Source organism: Amblyraja radiata, chromosome 14 (genome assembly GCF_010909765.2).
Source record: "Amblyraja radiata isolate CabotCenter1 chromosome 14, sAmbRad1.1.pri, whole genome shotgun sequence".
NCBI classification, from domain to species: Eukaryota; Metazoa; Chordata; class Chondrichthyes; order Rajiformes; family Rajidae; genus Amblyraja; species Amblyraja radiata.
Window position 1 is genome coordinate 9,595,542 of NC_045969.1, and position 25,163 is coordinate 9,620,704.

Sequence of the window (25,163 nt, forward strand, 5' to 3'; positions counted from 1 at the left end):
GGCAGCATCTCTGGAGAGAAGGAATGGGCGATGTTTCAGGTTGAGAGGCTTCTTCAGACTTCTCGACCCGAAACGTCACCCATTCCTTCTCTCCACAGATGGTGCCTGGCACGCTGAGCTACTCCAGCATTTTGTGTCTACCTTCGATTTAAACCAGCATCTGCAGTTCTTTCCTACACATGTTCTAAGTTGGTGTTGACCCAACATGTTCTAAGTTGGTGTTGACCCATGCCACTCGCGAACAGTGTCCTTACCCATTGCACAACTCTAATCCATTTCAACATAATGCGTTCTTTTTCCCAGCAGTTAGCTGTGGTTTGAAAAGCTTTATTTGTCTTTGCTTTCTGCAGGCCATGTTATCCAGATTGCCCCATACTCCCCTGGTTAAACATAGAAACATAGAAACATAGAAACATAGAAACATAGAAACATAGGAACATAGAAAATAGGTGCAGGAGTAGGCCATTCGGCCCTTCGAGCCTGCACCGCCATTCAATATGATCATGACTGATCATCCAACTCAGTATCCTGTACCTGCCTTCTCTCCATACCCCCTGATCCCTTTAGCCACAAGGGCCACATCTAACTCCCTCTTAAATATAGCCAATGAACTGGCCTCAACTACATTCTGTGGCAGAGAATTCCAGAGATTCACCACTCTCTGTGTGAAAAATGTTTTTCTCATCTCAGTCCTAAAAGATTTCCCCTTTATCCTTAAACTGCGACCCCTTGTTCTGGACTTCCCCAACATCGGGAACAATCTTCCTGCATCTAGCCTGTCCAACCCCTTAAGAATTTTGTAAGTTTCTATAAGATCCCCCCTCAATCTTCTAAATTCTAGCGAGTACAAGCCGAGTCTATCCAGTCTTTCTTCATATGAAAGTCCTGACATCTCAGGAATCAGTCTGGTGAACCTTCCCTGTACTCCCTCTACGGCAAGAATGTCCTTCCACAGATTAGGAGACCAAAACTGTACGCAATACTCCAGGCGTGGTCTCACCAAGACCCTGTACAACTGCAGTAGAACCTCCCTGCTCCTATACTCAAATCCTTTTGCTATGAAAGATCTCATCTGAAAATATTTACGTCCCGGCATTGCTAAATGAGCATTTTTTTTGCCAGTCTAATTGCTTTAGTTCAGCAACACACATGAAAAGAAACTGCCACATTGCCTGGATGTTGAGATGTGGAGAAATTATAGTGTGTGGTCAAACTTAAAACAGCTGCTCCTGTGCACTGTTAACATGAAGAGAGCTGCAGCTTATATTTATAGCGTGTCTGGCCGTTGTGAAGCCAGGCAGCCATGTGCTTGAGCTAAGGGACGGCCCAGGACAATTGCAGTTGTGGGTTGTTGTTGGTTTTTGCCAAAATAAACCACACAGTGATCTATTTTTAATTGCGGCCAGCACCCAAGCTGATTACAGATTTACAATGTGTCACTTGTATATTATGCTGAACTAATGTGTGATTGAGATCCCTGGCTGCACAAAATTTTCATTTCTGTCATCTGGACTTCATTCCTTGATAATAATTTTTAATTATCTACTTCTGCCTCGCTGGCTTCTCCCTGGATTAATTATCGGATCGCCCATCTGCCTCTCTGCAAAATTGAAACGAAGGGAACAGAATTAGAAAAAGGTGCGATGATTTGAGGAGGTGGGAAGAGAATGTCATTTGTTCCACAAGTTGATGGTGATAATTCAGCGGAATGAATTTTGGACAGGGCTGGAATTTAAGGGAAAGAGTTAATCATCTGTGTTTGATTATCACCCAATGCGCCACAGTGGGGGGAGATTGTCCCAGATGTCATTCAAACCATTCACAGACGGCTGTGGAGGCCAAGTCAATGGATAATTTTTAAAACAGAGATTGACACATTCTTGATTAGTAAGGGTGTCAGGGGTTATGGGGAGAAGGCAGGAGAATGGGGTTGAGGGGGAAAGATAGATCAGCCACGATTGATGGTGAGAATTTTCAGGTTTCTGTATCTTCTGTGGGGAGTGGGGAGAAGAAGGATTGAGCAGGGTTTTGACGTCTTTGATTATGTTGGCTGCTTTTCCCAGGCAGGATAAATTGTAGACGGAGTCAATGGTGAGGAGTCTGGTCGCTGTGATTGACTGGGCTACATCCGAACACTCTGCAATTTCTTGCGATCTTGGGCAGACTGCTCCCAAAACAATAGGCAGGGAATGGAGGGATATAGACCATGTGCAGGCACATTGTGTTTTTGATTTTTTGTTTTTGGACTGAATTCTGTTTTTAATTTGTGTTTCTGTGATGTCTTTATTATTTATTTTATTCTGATTATATGTTTATATTCCTATTAATCTATGTAAGGTGTCCTTGAGATGTCTGAAAGGCGCCCAATAAATAAAATTTATTATTATTATTATTAGATGACATCAGTTTAAGTTGTCAACGTTGTCATCAGAGACTTCATACACTGAAGGGCCTGTTCTTAAGGGGTTGGACAGGCTAGATGCAGGAAGATTGTTCCCGATGTTCGGGAAGTCCAGAACAAGGGGTCACAGTTTAAGGGTAAGGGGGAAATCTTTTAGGACCGAGATGAGAAAAACATTTTTCACACTGAGAGTAGTGAATCTCTGGAATTCTCTGCCACAGAAGGTAGTTGAGGCCAGTTCATTGGCTATATTTAAGAGGGAGTTAGATGTGGCCCTTGTGGCTAAAGGGATCAGGTGGTATGGAGAGAAGGCAGGTACAGGATACTGAGTTGGATGATCAGCCATGATCATATTGAATGGCGGTGCAGGCTCGAAGGGCCGAATGGCCTACTCTTGCACCTATTTTCTATGTTTCCTGGACTGTTCTATTCTATGTTCCATGATAACCCTGCACTCTGCATCAACATTGTTTTGAAGACATGACCAAAAAGGTCGATGAAGGCAGAGCTGTAGATGTTGTGTACATGGACTTCAGTAAGGTGTTCGACAAGGTTCCGCATGGTAGGCTGCTCTGGAAGGTTCGATTGCGTGGGATGCAAGGAGAGATAGCTGAATGGATAGCAAATTGGTTCCATGGAAGGAAGCAGAGGGGAATGGTGGAAGGTTGCTTCTCAGACTGGAGGCCTGTGACTAGTGGTGTGCCTCAGGGTTCGGTGCTGGGCTCGTTACTGTTTGTTATCTACATCAATGATTTGGATGAGAACATACAGGGCAACATTAGCAAGTTTGCTGATGATACAAAATTTAGTGGTTTTGCAGACAGTGAAGATGGTTATGAACGATTGCAGCAGGATCTGGATCGATTGGCCAGGTGGGCGGAGGAATAGTTGATGGAATTTAATATAGAGAAGTGTGAGGTGTTGCATTTTGGGACATCGAACAAGGGCAGGACCTACACAGTAAATGGTAGGCTTCTGGGTGGTTTTGTAGATCAGAGGGATCTAGGAGTACAGGTGCATGGTTCCATGAAAGTCGAGTCGCAGGTAGTAGATAAGGTGGTCAAAAAGGCTTTTGGCACTTTGGCCTTCATCAGTCAGAGTATTGAGTATAGACGTTGGGAGGTCATGTTGCAGTTGTATAAGACGTTGGTGAGACCGCATTTAAAATATTGTGTTCAGTTCTGGGCACCATGTTATAGGAAAGATATTGTCAAGCTTGAAAAGGTTCAGAAAAGATTTACGAGGATATTGCCAGGACTAGGGAGCTGTCGGGAGAGATTGAGTAGGCTGGGTCTCTATTCCATGGAGTGCTGGAGGATAAGGGGTGATCTTATAGAGGTGTATAAGATCATGAGAGGAATAGATCGGGTAGATACACAGTCTTTTGCCCAGAGTAGGGGAATCAAGAACCAGAGGACATAGGTTCAAGGTAAAGGGGAAAAGATTTAAAAGGAATCCGAGGGGCAACTTTTTCACACAAAGGGTGGTGGGTGTATGGAACAAGCTGCTAAAGGAGGTAGTTGAGGCTGGGACTATCCCATCGTTTAAGAAACAGTTAGACAGGTACATGGATAGGACAGGTTTGGAGGGGCATGGACCAAGCGCAGGCAAGTGGGACTAGTGTAGCTGGGACATTGTGGACTGGGACTGTGGGCAAGTTGGGTCGAAGGGCCTGTTTCCACACTTTTTTACTCTATGACTATGACTCTATTGCTGTGGGATGCCCGATGGTGCAGTGGTAGTGTTGCTGCCTTACAGCACCAGGGACCTGGGTTTGATCCTTACTATGGGTGCTGTCTGTACAGAGTATGTACCAGTATGGGGTTTCTCCGTGTGCTCCGGTTTCGGCCCACATTCCAAAGACGTACAGGTTGTAGGTTAATTGGCTTCTGTGAATTGTAAATTGTAAATTGTCCCAAGTGTGTAGGATAGTGCTAGTGTAGGGGGTAATTGCTGGTCTGCACGGACTCATTGAGCCGAAGAGCCTGTTTCCACACTGTATCTTGAAAGTTTAAAGTAAAATCTAAAGTTTTGTATTCATTATCAGCAATGTCAGAAATTGATAATTCAATGCTAGAACTATTATAAATTGTTTTCAGACACAAATTGAATGAGGAATTGATATAGGCCGGTGTGGATTAATCGTCTTAATATTTAGATCTACCAGGATTGGCAATTAGGTATCAACCAAATTGGTACATGTCAGAATTAGAATAATATTTGATGTCTGTAACCTTATGTATGCTTTTCTTCGTACTTACTAAAATTTGTTCCAGGCTTGTGGGCAACACTAGCACGGCTATCTATAGTTACCATCCCTTATTAGCTTTGAAGATTTAAAAGGAACCCAAGGGGGGTCACCTTTTATACAAAGGGTGAGTGATGTATGGAACAAATTAGCGGAGGAAGTAGTTGAGTGGTACTATCATTACATTTAAGAAACATTTGGACAGGTATATGGATAGGATAGGTTTAGAGGGTAACTAGACCAAGTGCAGACCCGTTGGGTCTGCTCCCCCAACGCAGCCGTTCCCTACCCGTAGCCCCCATGGGAGATGTGGTCCTCCAACTCAAGCGGCTCAGGAATCAGCAGTGCGGCTGTTTTTAAATGGCGTCTTTGAGACGAGATGCGGGCACCAGCAGCCGTTATGGTCGCTGGCCAGCAGGAGGCGACGACAAAATGAGTGAGTGGGGGGGGGGGGGTGGAGAAGGATTTTATTTAAAATGTGTACATAAACACGACAAAATTTAATGAGGAGTGTATACTTGGAATGAAAAGTGAAACCGAAATGGAAAAAATCAGGGCGTTTGTGGGTCGGGTGTTGGCGTGGCAACGAATCAAAGGCTGGCAGCCACAAGTCAGAAACACACACAGCCACACAGCCAGACACACACACAGTTTTAATATTATATAGATGAGACAAATGCCGGCAGGTGGGACTAGTGTAGATGGGGTATGTTTGTCGGCATGGGCAGGTCGGGAGGAGTGCCCCCCGCCACGGGTACTAGGTAATCCCGTGCTACCCGCACCATAATCGGATGGTCGGCGACAGGTGAGGAGGGGGTTGTGGACCCCCAGCAGGATCAATAACAAGACCTGTTTTTGATCCTGCTGGGATGATCTCCTAGCGAGCCAACGGCCATCCACACTTCAGTAGAAGTTGCGATCACTGTCGTACATAGCATTGTAAGGCATCGTGCCCATTGATGTTTTCAGCAATGATGATGCTGATGATGGGCAGGTTGGGCCGAAGGGCCTGTTTCCATGCTGTATGACTCTATGAGCTGGTGGACATCAGCTGCTTAATTGAACTGCTACTATCTGTGAGTCTATGACATTCATGTGATGTTTCCTGGTAAACTGGTGCGCAGTTCATAATGATGAAGCATTGCCAGTATGATGTGATAACATCACCTCATGAATGTGACCCATTGAATAATAAAATCACCAAACTCTGATGTACCCATCAATGGACCTCCTCAATAACCTGTCACCACAAAACATTCTTTCAAACTTTTCAGTGACAATAAAAGCTTGAGGATTGAAGTCAGCTTTTCAGTAAGAATGCTGGCCAACATCTTGAATAATTATCTTTGACATCACAAAATATTACTTGCAAGAAACATGACCATACAGCGCTTGTTGATCCCTTGCAATATCAGTTGTCCTCAATAATCTTTCTTGCACTAAATCCATGTCTTGGGCAAAACATATCTTACAACTACGGCATAATTTAATTGAGCTTTCAAATATTATTGATTGGGAACTGCCTTTCATCTGGTTTAGAGTATTGTTTCTTTTTGCTCGCCTTTCATGGGTCTCGTAATGACAAATCAAGAAGGTAAAATAAGGAAACAACTCTCCTCGTTCTTGCTATTGAGGGAGTGAAGCGTAGGTTCACTAGGTTCATTCGTGGGATGACGGGACTGACATATGATGAAAGAATGGATCGACTGGTTTTATATTCACTGAAATTTAGAAGGATAAGAGGGTATCCTATAGAAACATATATAATTCTTAAGGAATTGGACAGGCTAGATACAGGAAAAAATGTTCCCCATGTTGGGGGAGTCCTGAAACAGAGGTCAAAGTTTAAGAATGAGGGGTAGGAAACGCTTTTCAGAATGAGGGGTAGGAAAAACTGAGATGAGGACAAACATTTTCAACCAGAGCATTGTGAATCTGTGAAATTCTCTGTTACAGAAGGCAGTGGAGGCCAATTCACTGGATGTTTTCAAGAGGGAGTTACATATAGGTCTTAGGGCTAACGGAATCAAGGAATATGGGGAGAAAGCAGGAACGGGGTACTGATTTTGGATGGTCAGCCATGATCATATTGAATGGCGGTGCTAGCTTTAAGGGCCAAATGGCCTACTCCTGCATTTATTTTCTATGTTTCTATGGGGAAATAACTTTTTGATTTTAGTTTAGTTTAGTTTATAGATACAATGCGGAAACAGGCCCTTTGGCCCACGAGTCTGCGCCAGACCAATGATCCCTGCACACTAACACTAGGGAGCACACTAGGGACAATTTACAGTTATACCACGTCAATTGCCTACGATACCGATACATTTTTGGAGTGTGGGAGGAAACCGGAGATACCGGAGAAAATGCATGCAGGTCACGGGGAGGACGTACAAACTCCATGTGGGCAGCACCCGTAGTCAGGATTGAACCCGGGTCTCTGACGCTGTCAGGCATCAACGTTACCGCTGCACGAAGTGCTGCCCCTGATTAGGATAGACAATTCCAAAATTCTGTTTCATCTCGATCTTAAACGGATTTACCTGTTATAGAACATAGAAAAGTACAGAAAGTGCTTGAGCAAGTCAACGGGTCAGGCAGCATCGCTACAGGACATGAATAGGTAATGTTTTGCTAGACATTGCCTATTCGTGTCTTCCAATGATGTTGCCTGACCCACTGAGTTACTCAAATCCTTTGTGTCCTTTATTGCAACCCAGCATCTGCAGTCCCTAGTGTCTACACAGAAAAGCACAACACAAAAATAGGCCCGTTGACCCAAAATGTCTTTGCCGAACATAACGCCAAGATAAACTAATTTCCTCTGCCTGAACGTGACCCATACCAGATCTAAAAGCATCTTAAATGCAACTTTCTTGTCTGCCTCCACCTCCACCCTTGGCAGGGCGTTCCAGGCACCCACTGCCCTCAGTGTAAAAGATGTATCCCATCCATCTCATTTAACATTGCCCCTATCACTTTAAAGCTTTGCCCTCTGGTCTTTGACATTTCCAAACAATGATCCCTAGTTCTAGATACCCCACTAAAGAAAACATTTTCTCATTACCTACCCTGTAATTTCCCTTTAAATCTTAAAGTTTCAATAAGATGTTCCCGTATTTTTTTTTTAATTTGCAACTAATATGCACCGAACCTGCTCAATATTTCCTCATAGACCAATCACTGTATTCGAGAAGTTAATCAAGTGAACTTTCAAGGAATTGGAACAAGTATATTCTTCCTGGGATAAAGAGACCAAAACAGTAGGCGGTGCTCCAGGTGCAGTCTTGTCAAGTGCAGACCCATTGGGTCTGCTCCCCCAAAGCACCCGTTCCTACCCGTAGCCCCCGCGGGAGGCGTGGTCCTCCAACTCAAGCCGCTCCTGAACGTAAGATTCCAGCACTCCCCTGCCTCCCTCAGCAGTGCTCTTTTAAAAAAAATTCCAATTGCACTTGCCCTGCTAGCCGAGCCATTGTGACATCATCAGTTGAAGCTGGTCGTTTTAAATTTAAAGTCTTTTGATTTTTTTAAACTTTAATCAGTAATAAGTTCTTTCTTGCACATCTTCTGACACAACACATCTTTAGGAGATCACGGGCGTCATCCCTTCAATGCTACAATGCAGGCATGGGCTCGATTTTTAGCGAGACTTTAACCATAAACACTCTGACATGTGTATGGTAAGTTTTTCTGTACTGGGTGTCATTCTCATTCACTGTTAATCACTTAGACATTCACTAAGTTAATCACTTAGGCACTCAGTCTTGAAATGATCAGTAGGCATGGTACCAACAATCCCAAATCATCAAGTTAAGTTTATTGCCATATACCCAAGCGGAGTGAGGCACAGATACAATGAAAAAGCTTGCTTGCAGCAGCATCACAGGCACATAGACTCAGACGAATGCACAAAAACATTCATAAATGATACATAAATCGCACATAAAATGGTAAATGGTAAATAACTGAGGGCCAATAACCATCCTGGGGATTCACCACTAGTTACACTAGTTACAACACTCTAGTCTGAAAAAGACCCAATTATTCTAAGTGGAGTCATAGAGTGATATAACGTGGAAACAGATCCTTCGGCCTAACTTGCCCACACTGTCCAACATGTCCCAGCTACACTAGTCCTACCTGTCTGTGTTTGGTCTATATCACTCCAAACCTCTCCTATCCATGTAGCTATCTAACTGTTACTTAATCGTTGAGATAGTCCCTGCCTCAACTACCTCCTCTGGCAGCTTATTCCATACACCCACCACCCTTTGTGTGAAAAAGTTACTCCTCAGAATCGTATTAAATCTTTTCCCCTTCACCTTGAACCTGCTGTATGTCCTCTGGTCCTCGATTCACCGACTGGGCAAAAGACTCTGTGCATCTACCTGATCTATTCCTCTCATGATTTTATACATTTTATTTTCTCTGCAATAGTCATTCAATAAATGCAGCAATGCCTGCAGTTATTATCCACGCCTAACTGTCTATGAGAAGCTGATGGCGAGCTGCTCTCTTGATCTGCTGCAGTTCTTCCACAGTTGCTGCTGGGAGTATCTAGATCAGCCCAAGCAATAAAAAGGGAGCAGTGATATATTTCCAAGTAAAGATGATTGGAAATGAATTTGCGAGCAGTGACATCCATTGTTCTTGACCCAGGTTGATAGAGGTTGTGAGTTTGGTAAATGTGGTCAAAGTTACACCGATGAAACGTAAATGTATTTATACCTCACGTGAAAACGCACACTTCCAGATTCAGAGATAGTTACTTCCCAGCTGTTATCAGGCAACTGAATCATCCTACCACAACCAGAGATCAGTGCTGAATGACTACCTCATTGGTGACTATCGAACTATCATGGCTTTACCTTGCACGAAACGTTGTTCCCTTATCATGTATCTATGCACAGTAAACGGCTCGATTGTAATCATGTGTTGTCTTTTCTGCTGACTGGATAGCACGCAACAAAAGCTTTTCACTGTACCTCTGTACACGTGACAATAAACAAAACTGACTGGATGTTGTGTAATGGACATGTGTGTGGATAGTGAAGGGAGTGAAGGTTTGGATTTCTACTATCTGATGCCTTCATCTCTCTCTGTTGCCTCTGTTGCATCCCCACCCTGTGTGTCACTCCTGGTTTCCTTTGTAATTTGATGCCATTTCCTTCATGCTCACTGCGTTCACACAAGTATTCCTCTGGAATTGTTTACTTGCCATCTTAATTCCCATGCCAATGCTATTATTTTAGTTTAGTTTAGAGATATGGAGCGGAAGTAGGCCCTTCAACCCACTGAAGTCTGTGCCGACCAGCGGCTCCCGTACACTAACTCTATCCTACGCACACTAGGGACAATTTACAATATTACCCTCGCCATTTAGCCGACAAACCTGTACGTCTTTGGAGTGTGGGAGGAAACTGGAGCACCCGGAGAAAACCCACATGGTCACGGGGAGAACGTACAAACTCCATACAGACAGCACCCATTGAACCCGGGTCTCTGGCGCAGTAAGGCTGCAACTCTACCGCTGCGCCACCGTGCCGCTACTATTGTTGCATCATTGGAGCAAAACCTCACAATCAAGGTTCTTTATTATTATTTACTACTTTACTTTATTGTCCAGAGAGGGTTTCCTGTATCCTTTGTCAAACAATGAAGACAGTTAGAGATGCAAACTGCAGCTGCTGGAATAGTGAGCAAAACACACCTCTGGAGGAATTCAGTGAGACAGGCCTCATCTGTGAAGGTAGTAGACAGGCCGAATTTTGGGTCAGTCTAAAAAAGGCTCCCAACCCATAGCGTTGGCTGTCCATTCTCTCCAGAGATGTTGTCTGATCTACTGAATTCCACCAAGACAATTAAAAGACTTACAAGCGATCACAATGTTTTTAAATTTCTCGCAAAACTTTGGTTAGGGTTGAACACGGGGAAGTTTTATCTTGGACGAATTCCAGCCTTTCGAGTGTCACTGGAGCTTCACTCTTTCAGGAAAGCGGAGAGTTCTCCACCAAGCCTCTGACTTGACTCTTGCAGCACGAAAGGGCTCTGTGGTGTCAGCAGCATACCCTACCATTGTGCGAGGATGCATGAAAATGCAAGTGAGGAAGGCCGTCAAGAACGAAGGGAGGACCTGGCGAAGGGGCCACCGAGATTGAACGGGGTCAGGGCGGAGGGCCGTCGAGATCGATGGGGGGGGGGACCCGTGGGGGGGGGGGGGGGGGACCCGTGGGGGGGAGTACCGAGAACAATGGGAGGGACTCGGCAGGGGGAAGCGATATTGAAGGGGGTGCCGTTGAGAGCAGAAGATATGTCTGTTCGACGACTCTTGAGTACTACCTGGGTGAGGTCTATTGTATGGTTTTACCGGGTTGTGTGCAAAACAAAGCATTTCACTGTACATAGATACACGAGACAAAAATGTACCATTGATCATTGAATTGAATCATTAAAAAGAAAGATGACTCTAGCTGGGCATGATGATATATACATCTACATGATGATATATACATCTTCTTGACAGTAAAACTGTCATTATAAAAAAAAGTTGAAGTAAATAAGTTTCTGTATTGTCATTCCTAATCTGAAAGTCAACCAAAGTGATTTATGTTCCTTTACGATCTTTGGAATTGCACTTATTTTTGTAGAGAAATATGCTAACTAATTTGCACACAACAAAGTCTCTTGCGAAGCAATTTGCAACATGAAACACTAATGGGGCTGTCCCACTGCAGTGACCTAATTGGCGAGTTTAGAAGAGTTTAGGAGAGTTTGAAAAAATGTAATGTTGAAGACCTCCTTCGACTATGTAGAAGACCTCCTTCCACCTCCTTCGTCTATGTTGAAGACCAGCTTCGACTAGCTTCGACAAGCTTCGGGAAAATTGGACACCGAAAAGTGGAGAGTGAAGACGACCTCCTTCGATCTCCTTCGATCTCCTTCGACCTCCCTTCGACTATGTTGAAGACTATCTATGACTACCTTCGATTACCTTCGACTACCCTCGATTACCTACGAATAGCATGCCGACCTACTTCGACTAAACCTACGAGTAAAAAAAGTATCGATTTTTTCCATGGCGACCTTAGTTTTACTCGCGGGCATTTTTCAACATGTTGAAAAATACGCCGTGACCTAGCTGAGGCCTCGAGTACGCGGGGACTACTCTCGAGCATGAAGGAGAGTTACAAAGACCTCCTAGGACCTCGTGTCGACCATGCTGCGAGTTTGAGTCGAGGGCAAACTCGTCTGAACTTGCGGATTAGGTCGCCGCAGTGGGACAGCTCCTTAACTCTGTTTCTCTCTCTCCTGTTGCTACTTGAAGTGGGTTGTTACTTCCAAATCTTTCTGTTTTTATTTCAGATTTCCAGCAGCGTTTTTGCTCTTGGGATCTTTAAAATCCATTAATGTGTTGGTGGTAAATGGTAACATGAGTTCATTGTGCACAATTAACAAACGGAAGCTTCCACTCATGTGCAGAGATTTAATGGGGTATTTATTTGTGGATACAACGTTAGGAAAAGCCAACAAATAAGTATTCAGCCCATTTTATGATTTCCTTGCCACAGATCATGTAAAATTGTCTGACTCTTCTCTTTCTAAAACTCGAAATAAAGTCAATTGACCAGAAACTTCAAATCTCTCTCCATGGATACATAATGTTCGTTTTGTTGATCTTTCTTTTACGAACCCTGATGCTTCCGAGGATCTCGACCCGAAACGTCACCCGTACCTTCTCTCCAGACATGATGCTTGTCCCACAGAGTTACTCCAGCTCTTTGTGTCTAGCTTCCATCGAAGAGCTCCTTGCTCCTGTTATCTGATCCTTTGGCTTTTTCTACTTCAGTACTTCCAGTACTTGCAACATGTGGACCGGACTTTGGACACTTTTTCTTTGTTTTTTCTTTGTAAATGGCACCAAAATATGTCGACCATGCATTTGTGGGTTGTGCCAAAGAATTTCATTGTGTTGGTAGGAACTGCAGATGCTGGTTTGAACCGAAGATAGACGCAAAATGCTGGAGTAACTCAGCGGGACAGGCAGAGTTAGGTATGGAGAGAAGGAATAGGTGACGTTTCGGGTCGTGACCCTTCTTCAGATGCTGCCTGATTTAGTCTGAAGAATTTCACTGTGCTGTGCATACATGACAATAAAGAACCATTGAATGTTAGTTCCCTTTCTCCATATAGTCTTCTGTTCTCCTGAAGTCATTGTATTTCAATGTAATTATTTGGTTCTGGTTTACTTTAGCATGCATTTTTCATTGCTCTCAAATCTAATTTCTATGGTTTATGATTTTCAACATAGAAGTTCGATCCTGTCATTCTTTCATGTACTCAGCACAAGTCAAATGACTCGCGCTCAACTTATATTTCTAAATCTTTTTGCGGAGTAGCCAAACTAGGTACAAGCGAAAAGCAGCAGGTCCTTGGAACCCAAAAATGCTGGAGAAACTCAGCGGGTGCAGCAGCATCTATGGAGTGAAGGAAATAGGCGACGTTTCGGGCCGAAACCCTTCTTCAGACTGATGGGGGGTGGGGGGGAGAAGGAAGGAAAAAGGGAGGCGGAGGAGCCCGAGGGCGGGGGGCTGGGAGGAGACAGCTCGAGGGTTAAGGAAGGGGAGGAGACAGCAAGGGCTAGCAAAATTGGGTGAATTCAATGTTCATGCCATCCGGACGCAAGCAACCCAGGCGGAATATGAGGTGCTGTTCCTCCAATTTCCGGTGTTGCTCACTCTGGCAATGGAGGAGACCCAGGACACTGGAACCACTGTCTTTTGGTGTAACTGGGTTGGTTTCCTATGACTGCACCAGTTTCCTTCCACGTGGGTTTGTTGGTAAATTATGTAAATTGTAAATTGTTCTGTAAGTTGTAAATTGTCCCTAGTGTGCAGGACAGTGTTGGTGCATGGGGTATAATATTAGAATTAGACCATCCAGCCCATCAAGTCTACTTCACCATTCAATCAAGGCTGTATCTATCTCTCCCGCCTAACCCCATTCTGCTGCCTTCTCCCCATAACCTCTGACACCTGTACTAATCAAGAATCTATCTATCTCTGCCTTAAAAATATCCACCGACTTAGCCTCCAAAGCCTTCTGTGGCAAAGAATTCCTTGACTATCACCATGAATTAGTCAACAGGAGCATAACAGAAATACAGAGGAAGTGAATGTCGCAAGGTTTCGTTATGATATGAGCAAGTCACTGGAAGGATGTAGGATTCCACCGGGGATAAGAAAGCAGGGACAAAGGTTATCCTGTGGCTTGAAGCCAATTCTGGGATTAACTCATTCTCCATTCAAGTCTTGTATCTTGAGTGTGTTCTGTTCACCTCGGACACTCAGTTTCAAATCGCCAGAGGGTTGCAAAAATGACAATGAAAGCCAGTCATTTCCTGTTGTTTCTTTGGCCCAAGATAGCCTGGCCTCTATCCAAGAGCATGGGCCAGGGTTATATAAGCAGTTATTTTTTCTCTCATAACTGGAGCTCAATAACTGGTGCCTATACAATCCACATTTCCAAAGATCATACCTGAACTGTGACTATAAAGGGCAAACTAAATTAAAACACAACCCCATTTTGTAAGATACAAGGAACCGCAGATGCTGGTTAACAACAAAAGACATACATTTCTGGAGTAACTCATATTCTCTCTGGAGAATATGGATATGTGAGTCTGAAGAGGGATCCTGACCTGAAACGTCATTTATCCATGTTCTACAATGACGTTGCCTGACCCACTGAGTTACTCCAGCACTCTTGTGTCCCATTTTGTGAGCCAATCTCAGTACTCTCATAATCTTTTTAGGCCAAGATTCAATCGATGGCATTGTAAATGTTTTATTCGAAGATTTTTTTTCCTTGAATCTTCATGAATACTTAACAATGATAACAAAAATGAAATAGTGTGATCATGAAGGAGTTCTTAAAACATTCAGTGTGATTAAAACAATTATTTAACAAATGCTCACATTTTCCTAGTTTTGAGTTATAGATGCAGTGGAACATTCCATGTAGACCTTCAGAGGGTTTTTCACCTTAGATTGTGAATGGAGTTTTAATATAATTGTTTTAATGTAAACGAGAAATAAGAATATATTTTTGCTGGGAAGTAGAGCAAGCACCTTAAGGCATCGTGTTATTAGGCAGGCAGGCAAAAATGCTGGAGAAACTCAGCTGGAGATGCAGCATTTGAAGAGCGAAGGAATAGGTGACGTTTCGGGTCAAGACCCTTCTTCAGATTGATGTGGGGGTGGGGGCGGCGGGACGAAGAAATGAAGAGGCGGAGACAGTGGGCTGTGGGAGAGCTGGGAAGGGGAGGGGAAGGAAGGAGAAAGCAAGGACTACCTGAAATTGGAGAAGTCAATGTTCATACCGCTGGGGTGTAAACTACCCAAGCGAAATATGAGGTGCTGCTCCTCCAATTTGCGGTGGGACTCACTCTGGCCATGGAGGAGGCCCAGGACAGAAAGGTCGGATTCGGAATGGGATGGGGGAGTTGAAGTGCTGAGCCACCGGGAGATCAGGTTGGTTAATGCGAACTGTGCGGAGGTGTTGGGCGAAGCGATCGCCAAGCCTGCGCTTGGTCTCACCGATGTAGAGCAGTTGACACCTAGAGCAGCGGATGCAATAGATGAGGTTGGAGGAGGTGCAGGTGAACCTCTGCCTCACCTAGAAAGACTGTTTGGGTCCTTGGATGGAGTCAAGGAGGGGGGGGAGGGAGGTGAAGTGACAAGTGTAGCATTTCCTGCGGTTGCAAGGGAAAGTACCCGGGGCAGAGTTCCTGCAGATTCATACTTAAACTCACCCTGACTCATTTCTATAAATTACATGACACTGAGCTTTATTTAAAGAAGCTGCCCCTAGTCTGGTTAACCACACATTACTAATATGGCAACTTTAACAATAGCCTATTTAAAAAAAAAAGCAATATTCTTTACAAAGGTGTGATAAATGAACTGTGTTGGAGCTGCCACATTTATAAATCCCAGGCTGTTGTTGTACTGGCTATGGTGGAGTAATTGTTTTGCACATTATTTACATAGTGCTTTTCATGGGCTTTGAGCAGCGGAAGCTTTATAGCTACTATCCAGACTCTTAATAGACAATAGGTGCAGGAGTAGGCCATTCGGCCCTTCGAGCCAGCACCGCTTAAAATATATTCTCTTTTGTCATGGCAAAACTCCACAAGCGGCGATGAAATAAACTACTTTAGTGAAATTGGTTGAGGGAGAAATATTGGCCAAGTTTCATGGGAGAATTCTCCTCCTGTTCTTTGAGGTAAGTCCACGGGTTCTTTTGTATCCATCTGGGATGGCACCTGTGGCTAAGGGACAACGTTAGCATTAAAACAGAAATTGGAGATCCAAGAGTAAGTATTCATAGTCAAAGTATCTTGCCCAGTGTAGGGGAATCGAGGACCAGAGGACATAGGTTCAAGGTGAAGGGGAAAAGATTTAATAGGAATCTGAGGGGTAACTTTTTTACACAAAGGGTGGTGGGTGTATGGAACGAGCTGCCAGAGGAGGAAGTTGAGGCTGGAACTATCCCAACGTTTAAGAAACAGTCAGACAGGTAGATGGATAGGACTGGTTTGGAGGGATATGGACCAAGCGCAGGTAGGTGGGACTAGTGTAGCTGGGACATGTTGGCCAGTGTGGGCAAGTTGGGCCGAAGGGCCTGGTTCCACATGGATCACTTTATGGCTCTATGGCTCTAACAGCAGAGTAATGGGCCCTTACAGCCCTCTTCATCTATCTCCAACTTGATGCTTATCTACACTAATCCCATTTGCCCACACGATCGTATCTCCACTCCTCTCCCACCCAAGTATCTGACCAAATGCCATTTCAACATTGCAATCGTATCTGCCTCGACTACGTTTTCTGGCAACTCATTTCAAATATTCACTGCCCTTTGTGTGAAAAATGTACCGTTCTGATCTCCTTTAAATACCTCTTCCCTCGCATTGAAACTGTTCCCTCTAGTTCTAGAACCACCCCTCCCTGCCCTGCAAAACAGGTTCTGACTCTCTATCCTTTCTACACCCATCATAATTCTGATAACCTCGAGAAGGTCAGCCCTCAGCCTCCTACATTCCAGTGAGAATAAGCTCAGTTTATTCAGCCCCTCTTTACTAGAGCCCTCCATTCCAGCCAACTTTTGGTGAATCCCTTTCATTCTTTCTACTGCTTCCCCGAGTGTGTTGACCAGAACTGTAACAATGCCCTGAGCGCAGTCTAACCAATGTCTTGTAAAACTGCAACGCGACATCCCAGCTCTTATACTCAGTGCCTCGGACAAAAATGCTCAATGCCTTCTTGTTTAATGTTTAATGTTTCATGTGTCATTCCTAACTGTCACTGTGTGTCATGTTGCCACTTGCGGGCAGAGCACCAAGGCAAATTCCTTGTATGTGAATACTTGGGAATGTTTCTTCATCACAGTCATAAAAAGTTGAAATAAATAGCACATTATTTCACCATAAAATCAGAATGCCTCTTTTTCATACTAAGGCGATTTGAAATCTGGAATGTTCTTCCCTATTCATTGGAGACCTTTGAACTATCTTTAATAGGACTTTACCAAACTTCAGTGTTATATCTTGCATATCTAAACTTTGTACCCTTTATCTGTGCACTGTGGATGACTCATTTGTATTCATGTATAGTCTTGGAATGGATAGCATGCAAACACATTTTTTTTTCACTAAACTAAACTAAACTAAACTGAATCATGAGTGCCTCTTGAACTATTACAGCTCTTCTGCTGAAGATACTCCCAGTGGTCGATGGTTAGTTTGGACTCGATAGGTCAAAGGGCCTGTTTCCACGCTGTATCTCTAAACTCTGAACTACAAACAAAAGCAGGAAACGACAGATTGCTCAGTGGGTCAGGCAGCAGCTGCCAAGAGAGAAACAGGGTTAACATTTCAAGTTCATGACCTCTCGTCAGAATTTCCGGCTTCTGGTCTCTTCTTCTTTTGCTTTCAGACAAACACAAGGCAAATTAGAACCAGAGGGTTTTTTTGTGAATTCTTGATTGGTTTTAGCAGCTGTTTTCAACTGTTGTTGGAACTTTGTGGCAAATTTTCAAATCATGACCAACCCAAAACATTCCTGTGGCTATGAACCCAACGGGCCTCAAGATGAAATGTTGGCATCTCTGGCAAGGAAAGAGGCAGTGACTTCTCCAAGTTGTGTAGATGTGCAGAGACGTACAAGTCAGGAGCAAGTAACTATACTGATGTCAAGAAATCTTGCAACTGAGAGAGAGAGCGAGAAAGATATATAGAGTAGACACAAAGCTGGGTGGCAGTGTGAACTGTGAAGAGGATGTTAGGAGGTTGCAGGGTGACCTGGACAGGTTGAGTGAGTGGGCAGATGCGTGGCAGATGCAGTATCATATAGATAAATGTGAGGTTATCCACTTTGGCGGCAAAAACAAGGGAGCAGATTATTATCTCAATGGGGTTAGGTTAGGTAAGGGGGAGACACAGCGAGACCTGGGTGTCCTTGTACACCGGTCACTGAAAGTTGGCGTGCAGGTACAGCAGGCAGTGAAGAAAGCTAATGGAATGTTGCCCTTCATAACAAGAGAATTTCAGTATAGGAGTAAAGAGGTTCTTCTGCAGTTGTATAGGGCTCTGGTGAGACCACATCTGGAGTATTGTGTGGAGTTTTGGTCTCCTAATTTGAGGAAGGACATCCTTGTGATTGAGGCAGTGCAGCATAGGTTCACGAGATTGATCCCTGGGATGGCGGGACTGTCATATGAGGAAAGATTGAAAAGACTAGGCTTGTATTCACTGGAGTTTAGAAGGATGAGGGAATATCTTATAGAAAAATATAAAATTATAAAAGGACTGGACAAGCTAGATGCAGGAAAAATGTTCCCAATGTGGGGTGATTCCAGAACCAGGGTCCACAGTCTTAGAATAAAGGTGAGGTCATTTAAGATTGAGGTGAGAAAACACTTTTTCACCCAGAGAGTTGTGAATTTATGGAATTCCCTACCACAGAGGGCAGTGGAGGCCAAGTCACTGGATGGATTTAAGAGAGAGTTAGATAGAGCTCTAGGGGCTAGTGGAGTCAAGGGATATGGGGAGAAGGCAGGCACGGGTTATTGATAGTGGACGATCAGCCATGATCACAATGAATGTTGATGCTGGCTCGAAGGGCCAAATGGCCTCCTCGTGCACCTATTTTCTATGTTTCTATGAGATAGAGATAGAGATAGAGATGGCGAGAGAGATGGAGAGAGAGAGAGATAGAGAGATAGGGAGATAGAGAGAGATAGAGAGAGAGAGAGAGAGAGAGAGAGTGATGGAGTGAGAGCGATATGGAGAGGGAGGGAGGTGGAGAGGGAGGGAGGGTGGGAGAAGGAGGGCAAGAAAGAGGGAGGAATGTAGAGAGTGAGAGAGGGGGGAGGGAGAGAATGAGAGAGGGAGAGAGGGAGAGACGGAAAGAGGGAAAGTAAGAGAGAGAGAAAGACAGCAATAGAGCCAGCTGAAATCAAATAATTATCGTCAGTGCAGTAATTTGCTGTAATTTATGACCTGACCACAAATTCTAAGCCTAGTCTATCCCACTATAGACTTAGTGAACTCTGGAGGCAATTTTATGAAACCAGTAAAAGAGTTTTATGTTTTACATTATTAAATATCAAACTGGAGTAGCAAAAATAAAGGATTGTACCATTTTTCTCTTGGGATTTTTCTGTACATTACAGCAACAATCCATGCCCTTTCCCTCCATCTTAACCAGAGGTCATTTCATATATTTGGACTTTTGATCCAGCTCAGAAACAGGCCCTTTGGACCTCCGAATCTGCACTGACCAACGATCACCCGTACTCTAACACTATCCTACGCACTAGGGACAATTTACAATTTACCAAAGCCAGTGAACCTACAAACCAGCACGAATTTGGATAGTGGGAGGGAACCGGAGCACCGGCCACTGGCCACGGGGAGAATGTACAAACCCCGTACACACAGCGCCCGTGGTCAGGATCGAGCCCGGGTCTTTGGCGCTGTAAGGCCGCAACTCTACTGCTGCGCCACTGTTGACAATAGCAGGCCCACTGTGAGTCAAGCCATGTCCTGCCTGTGATTAAGCTTCATTTGTATGAAAACAAATCAAATTCTTTTTTTTTTTTTTTTTTTTTTTTCCAGTTATTTCTTTTCAATTACTTTGCAAACATTTCTTTTTTTTTTCTTTTTAAAAAAAAATTATTTATTAGAAGTAGACATATTATAAAATGTAGTTACATATTATAGTAAAAAAACTTTTCATATACATCAGTCATACATTATTAAAATTTTCCATTATCAATTACATCAAATTCTTTTTGGTGAGTTGTTATTCTGCTCTCTGACTCCCCAGCTCTCACTTGGCACACAATGACAAGCGGGTACATTTTAACTATCCTGTTCCTCTGAGCATTCAGCGGCACCATTCAGCTGTGGCCCTGCAATGATCCAAAGTCTCAACCAGACAGTCTTGTGTATGTCGGCTGTTACGAAATGTCCAAAGTACATACCAAAGGACCAAACACCTGTGGTTATTTTTTTTTAAAATACGTTAATTCTTTCCAGTTTTTGTTTTGTTTCATTACGCCGGTAGTGAAGGCAAACATCAGAAGGGAAGGTACACAAAAATGCTGGAGAAACTCAGCGGGTGCAGCAGCATCTATGGAGCGAAGGAAATAGGCAACGTTTCGGCCCGAAACGTTGCCTATTTCCTTCGCTCCATAGATGCTGCTGCACCCGCTGAGTTTCTCCAGCATTTTTGTGTACCTTCGATTTTCCAGCATCTGCAGTTCCTTCTTAAACACATCAGAAGGGAAGGTCTGTCCACCTTCCTATTCTCCTCCCTTTCATTTATATGTGCCAGCTCCACACTACTGCTGCATGTTCTAAAATGAACGAAAAAGTAGTAACATCCTGATGTTTGAGGCATGTGTGTGATCTTGATTGCAGTTTAGCCATCTTAAGCCAGTGTGCCTGTGACTTAAGCAGTGTGACCCATTTTTAAGAGGAATACAGGACCATTGAACTATTAATCACTAATTAGACCCAATCTTAAGAATTTACAAACTTACGTTGTAGCCATGGCTGGAAAACTAAAAAATATGTTATGAGCTATTGATAAGTGGCACTCATTTCATTTATTGAAGAAGGTGCTTTCAATTTGATATCTGGCTGCATGATACATGTGAGGTCGGATCTATATATCCTCATTTGCTGTAGGATCAGTCTATCTTTTGAAGAGATAGACACACTGGGCTTGTACTCACAGGAGTTTAGAAGAATGAGGTGGGACCCCATTGAGGCTTAACAAATAGTGAAAGACCTGGGTAGAGTAGATGTGGGAAGGATGTTTCCAGTGGTGTCAGAGTCTAGGCAAAGCCTCAGAATAAAAGGACGTACCTTCAGAATGGAGGTGAGGAGGAATTTCTTTAGCCGGACGGTGGTGAATCTGTGGAATTCATTCCCACAGACTGCTATGGAGGCCAAGTCATTTGGTATTTTTAAGGCAGAGATTGACAGATTCTTGATTGGTACGGGTGTCAAGGGTTATGGGGAGAAGGCAGGAGAATGGGGTTGAGAGGGAAAGATAGATCAACCATGATTGAATGGCGGAGTAGACTTGATGGGCCGAATGGCCTAATTCTGCTCCTAGAACTAATGAACATATAATAGCCGGTGCCACTTTTCAATTTGAGATTGCTTTGTTTATCTAAATTCCTATCAGATAAATATATATAAATCCTATGTAAAAGGCAGAGATAAGGTAGACAGTTAGAGCCTTTTTCCGACGGTGTAAATGTCCAACACTGGAGGGCATAGCTATCAGATGAGAGGGGGAAAGTTTAATGGAGATGTACAAAGCAAGTTTTTCTTTAACACAGAGAGTGGTGGGTGCCAGGAACACATTGCCAGGGGTGGTGGTGGAGGCATATATGATAATAGCATTTAAGATGCTCGTAGATAGGCACATAGAGGTGTGAGGAATAGAAGGGTATCATGTACAGGCAAATATCAGTTTAATTTGGCATAATGTTAACAAACATTGTGGGCCGAAAGGCAAGTCCCTTTGCTGTACTGTTCCATGTTCTATGTTCTATGTTTCATAAAATAAAAATGTTATTGATTTTGCTATGTTTTGTCCTGTGATGTGTTTACTGACGTCTGCCCCACGTGTGAATGCTGGTTGGCCAACCTAGTCTGGTTGGATGTCGTCTTGGAGGCCACATGATAAGAGGTCTCACATCCAAACCACCACCCAGTCAGAACTGATTTTCCAATCATTTTCAATATTTTTATAGCTAATTAATAAACTTTTTTTTTTAAAGGAAATGGATTTAAAACATTTTGTTAACACCGTACGTTATTTTTCCAGCATTACCTGCAACAAAATCCCAGGGGATTAATCTTGAAATCATAGAAACTCCAGAACAATCGTAGACTTTTGAATCACCTTCAGCATTCATTGCTTCATTTTAGCAGCTATTGCTAAATAACATCGTTTACATCAATTTCTAAAGATTACTTAGCTTATACTGAGTACATTCATTGGGGAGAGGTAACATGTTCAACAAGCCGGCTCTCCATTTAAGGCAAAGACCAAAGAGATGAGCTTTTGAAAGCACTGGGCCTCTACACGCTGGAGTTTAGATGGTTGAGGGGGGGGGACCTCATTGAAACTTCCAGAATAATGAAAGGCATAGATAGAGTGGATGTGGAAAGGATGTTTCCACTGGTGGGAGAGTCTAGGACCAGAGGTCACAGCCTCAGAATTAAAGGGCGCTCGTTTAGAAATTAGGTGAGGAGGAACTTCTTTAGTCATAGGGTAGTTAATCTGTGGAACTCATTGCCACTAAGGGCTGTGGAGGCCTAGTCAGTGGATATGTTTAAGGCAAAGATAGACAAATTCTCGATTAGAACAGGTGTCAAGGGTTATGGGGAGAAGGCAGGAAAATGGGATTATTAGGCAGAGATCAGCCATGATTGAATAGCGGAGTAGACTCGATAGGCCGAATGACCTAATTCTACTCCTATAACTTGTGAACTTGTGAACCAAAGCAATTATTTTTCGAAATCTCACATCCCATTCCCACTCTGATCTATCTATCTTTTTCCACCAATCCCACCATAAGCCCCCCACACCCCTGAACCCAGTTTTGTTCACCTTCCTCGTTTGGTTCCATCTGTTTATCGCTCACACATTTAATTTACTGGGTCCACTATTCCATCTCCCACCTGGTTCTACCTGCCCATCGCTCTTTCTTTACCTGGTTCTGTTTATCACCATCCTTACTTAACAGATTCCAACATCTGCAGCCTCTTGTGTGTCTCCACTTGTCACCTTCCATCCTTTGAATCTACAACCACCCTTCCCTCGCCCCACTTCTCTCTCTCCATCAGCTCCTTTTATCTCTCGTAACCTATCTCTGCCTATCACCCACCAACAGAAGGCTGTGGAGGCCAAGTCAATGGATATGTTTAAGGCGGAAATAGTTAGATTCCTGATTAGTACGGGTGTCAGGGGTTATGAGGAGAAGGCGGAGAATGGGGTTAGGAGGGAGAGATAGATCAGCCATGATTGAATGGCGGAGTAGACTTGATGGGCCGAATTGCCGAATTCTAGTCCTATCACTTATGAACTTATGAACTGCTGTCTTTAAGCCCCACCCATATCAAGTCAATAGTTAAGAGTCAAGAATCATGAGTAAAAAGTGTTTAAATATCATATGGGACAATTACATATTTTACTTGCTGCAGGATTTAGGGCACATTAATGCAATAACACTAAAAATAAATGAGTTTGAGTTTAGTTGATTGTCTCGTGTATTGAGGTTTTTGTCGCGTACTAACCAGTCAGCCGAATAAATACACAACAAACAATGGTCGGAATGGACTCCGTGGACCCGTCTTCTGTATTGTACCCTTCAATCCATCCCAAAAATTGTTTCTGGCAAGGCCAAAATAATTTCCCTATCCGAGTAAAAAAATCAGCCATAAGTCAGTGATTGTGCTTCCGTAATGAATAAAGGTTTGCCAAGATTTTGACCCAGGGATTTTGAAAAAATATCTTTTTTTAAAAGCTCCATCCATGTAAATTGTTGGGGAATTTGTGGCAGATGGTATTTTCACAGAAATAAAATGTATTCCTGAGTGGTCCACTGTTCTTTTTCAATGTCCTGAAAAGCACCACTGTTTTCTGCCGAGAAATAAGACTACAAAGTCTTCAAATGTGAATGATTAGTATCAGAACTGGGGTGGCACAGCGATAGAGTTGCTGCCTTACAGCGCCAGACACCCGGGTTTGATCCTGACCATGGGTGCTGTCTGCGCGGAGTTTGTACGTTCTCCCCGTGACCTGTGTGTGTTTTCTCTGAGATCCTCGGTTTCTTCCCACACTCCAAAGATGTACTGGTTATCCATACTGTGTTAATGTGTGGAGATCGCTGGTCGGCGCAGACTTGGTGGGCCAAGGGGCCAAGGGGCCTCTTTTCGTGGCTGTATCCCTAGAACTGTAAACTAAAATAAAAGAACCCTTCAATAAATGAAGATGAAAGTGACCCAAGGCTTCTGTCTTTGCCATAATTTGACCTCTGTAGGAAGGGACAATTGCATGGGCATTGAGCAAGAGAGGAATTGAGTTTAGGTGTACCTTGTAACTGGTTTAATGATGGTTCTTACCCAATGTGTCACATGGGCATAAAGGGCACTTTGGCGTGGGTAAGAGAGTGGAAGATTAAGCAGTCACTTCAGTAAGGTTGGGCGCATTTTACCACCACCACTCTCTGTGTAAAAACAATTGCCATGTACATCTCTATTAAACTTTCCACCTCTCACCTTAGAGCTATGCCCTCTACTGATGGAGAATGTTCAGCCCCCAAGTCCTGAGCTCTGATCTCAACTTTGGTTCCCTTGTCAGGGCAGGTGTTGGACCACACCTGGGCCACTTTCATTCCTGGACCCCAATGTAATTTTGCAGAGTCAATCCCTGGCTGAACCAGGCAGGAATGATACAAACGTATTTACGGGGACAGGGGCAGAATGACAAGAGGCCACAGTTGGATACAACCCCTGTCAGTCTTATTCCCAGTCCCTGAAAGAAATCAAACAGAACATGTATTAACCTCCTTGCCCTGTTCTGAATCTCTGTGCTTATTTCTACCTAGCTTTTCTGGAAATTTTCATAAATTCATAAATTACAGGAGCAGAATTAGGCAGTTCGGCCCATCGCGTCTACTCCACCATTTAACCATGGCTGGTCTATCTTTTCTTCTCAACCCCAGTCTCCTGCCTTCTCCCCATAACCCCTGACACCCGTACTAATCAAAATCTGTCAATCTTCACCTTAAAAATATCCATTCACTTGGCCTCCACAGCCTCCACACTCCTCTGTGGCAAAGAATTACACAGATTCACCACCCTTTGATTAAAGAAATTCCTCCTCATCTCCTTGCTCAAGGTGCATCCTTTTATTCTGAGGCTAT

The 25,163-nt window shown here is 43.6% G+C and overlaps 1 protein-coding gene across 12 annotated transcripts in view; it reads left to right on the top strand.

The window, feature by feature from the left end:
* Positions 1 to 25,163, top strand: part of erg (ETS transcription factor ERG) — a 218,023-nt gene that overhangs the window by 162,309 nt on the left and 30,551 nt on the right. The window lies entirely within an intron of this gene.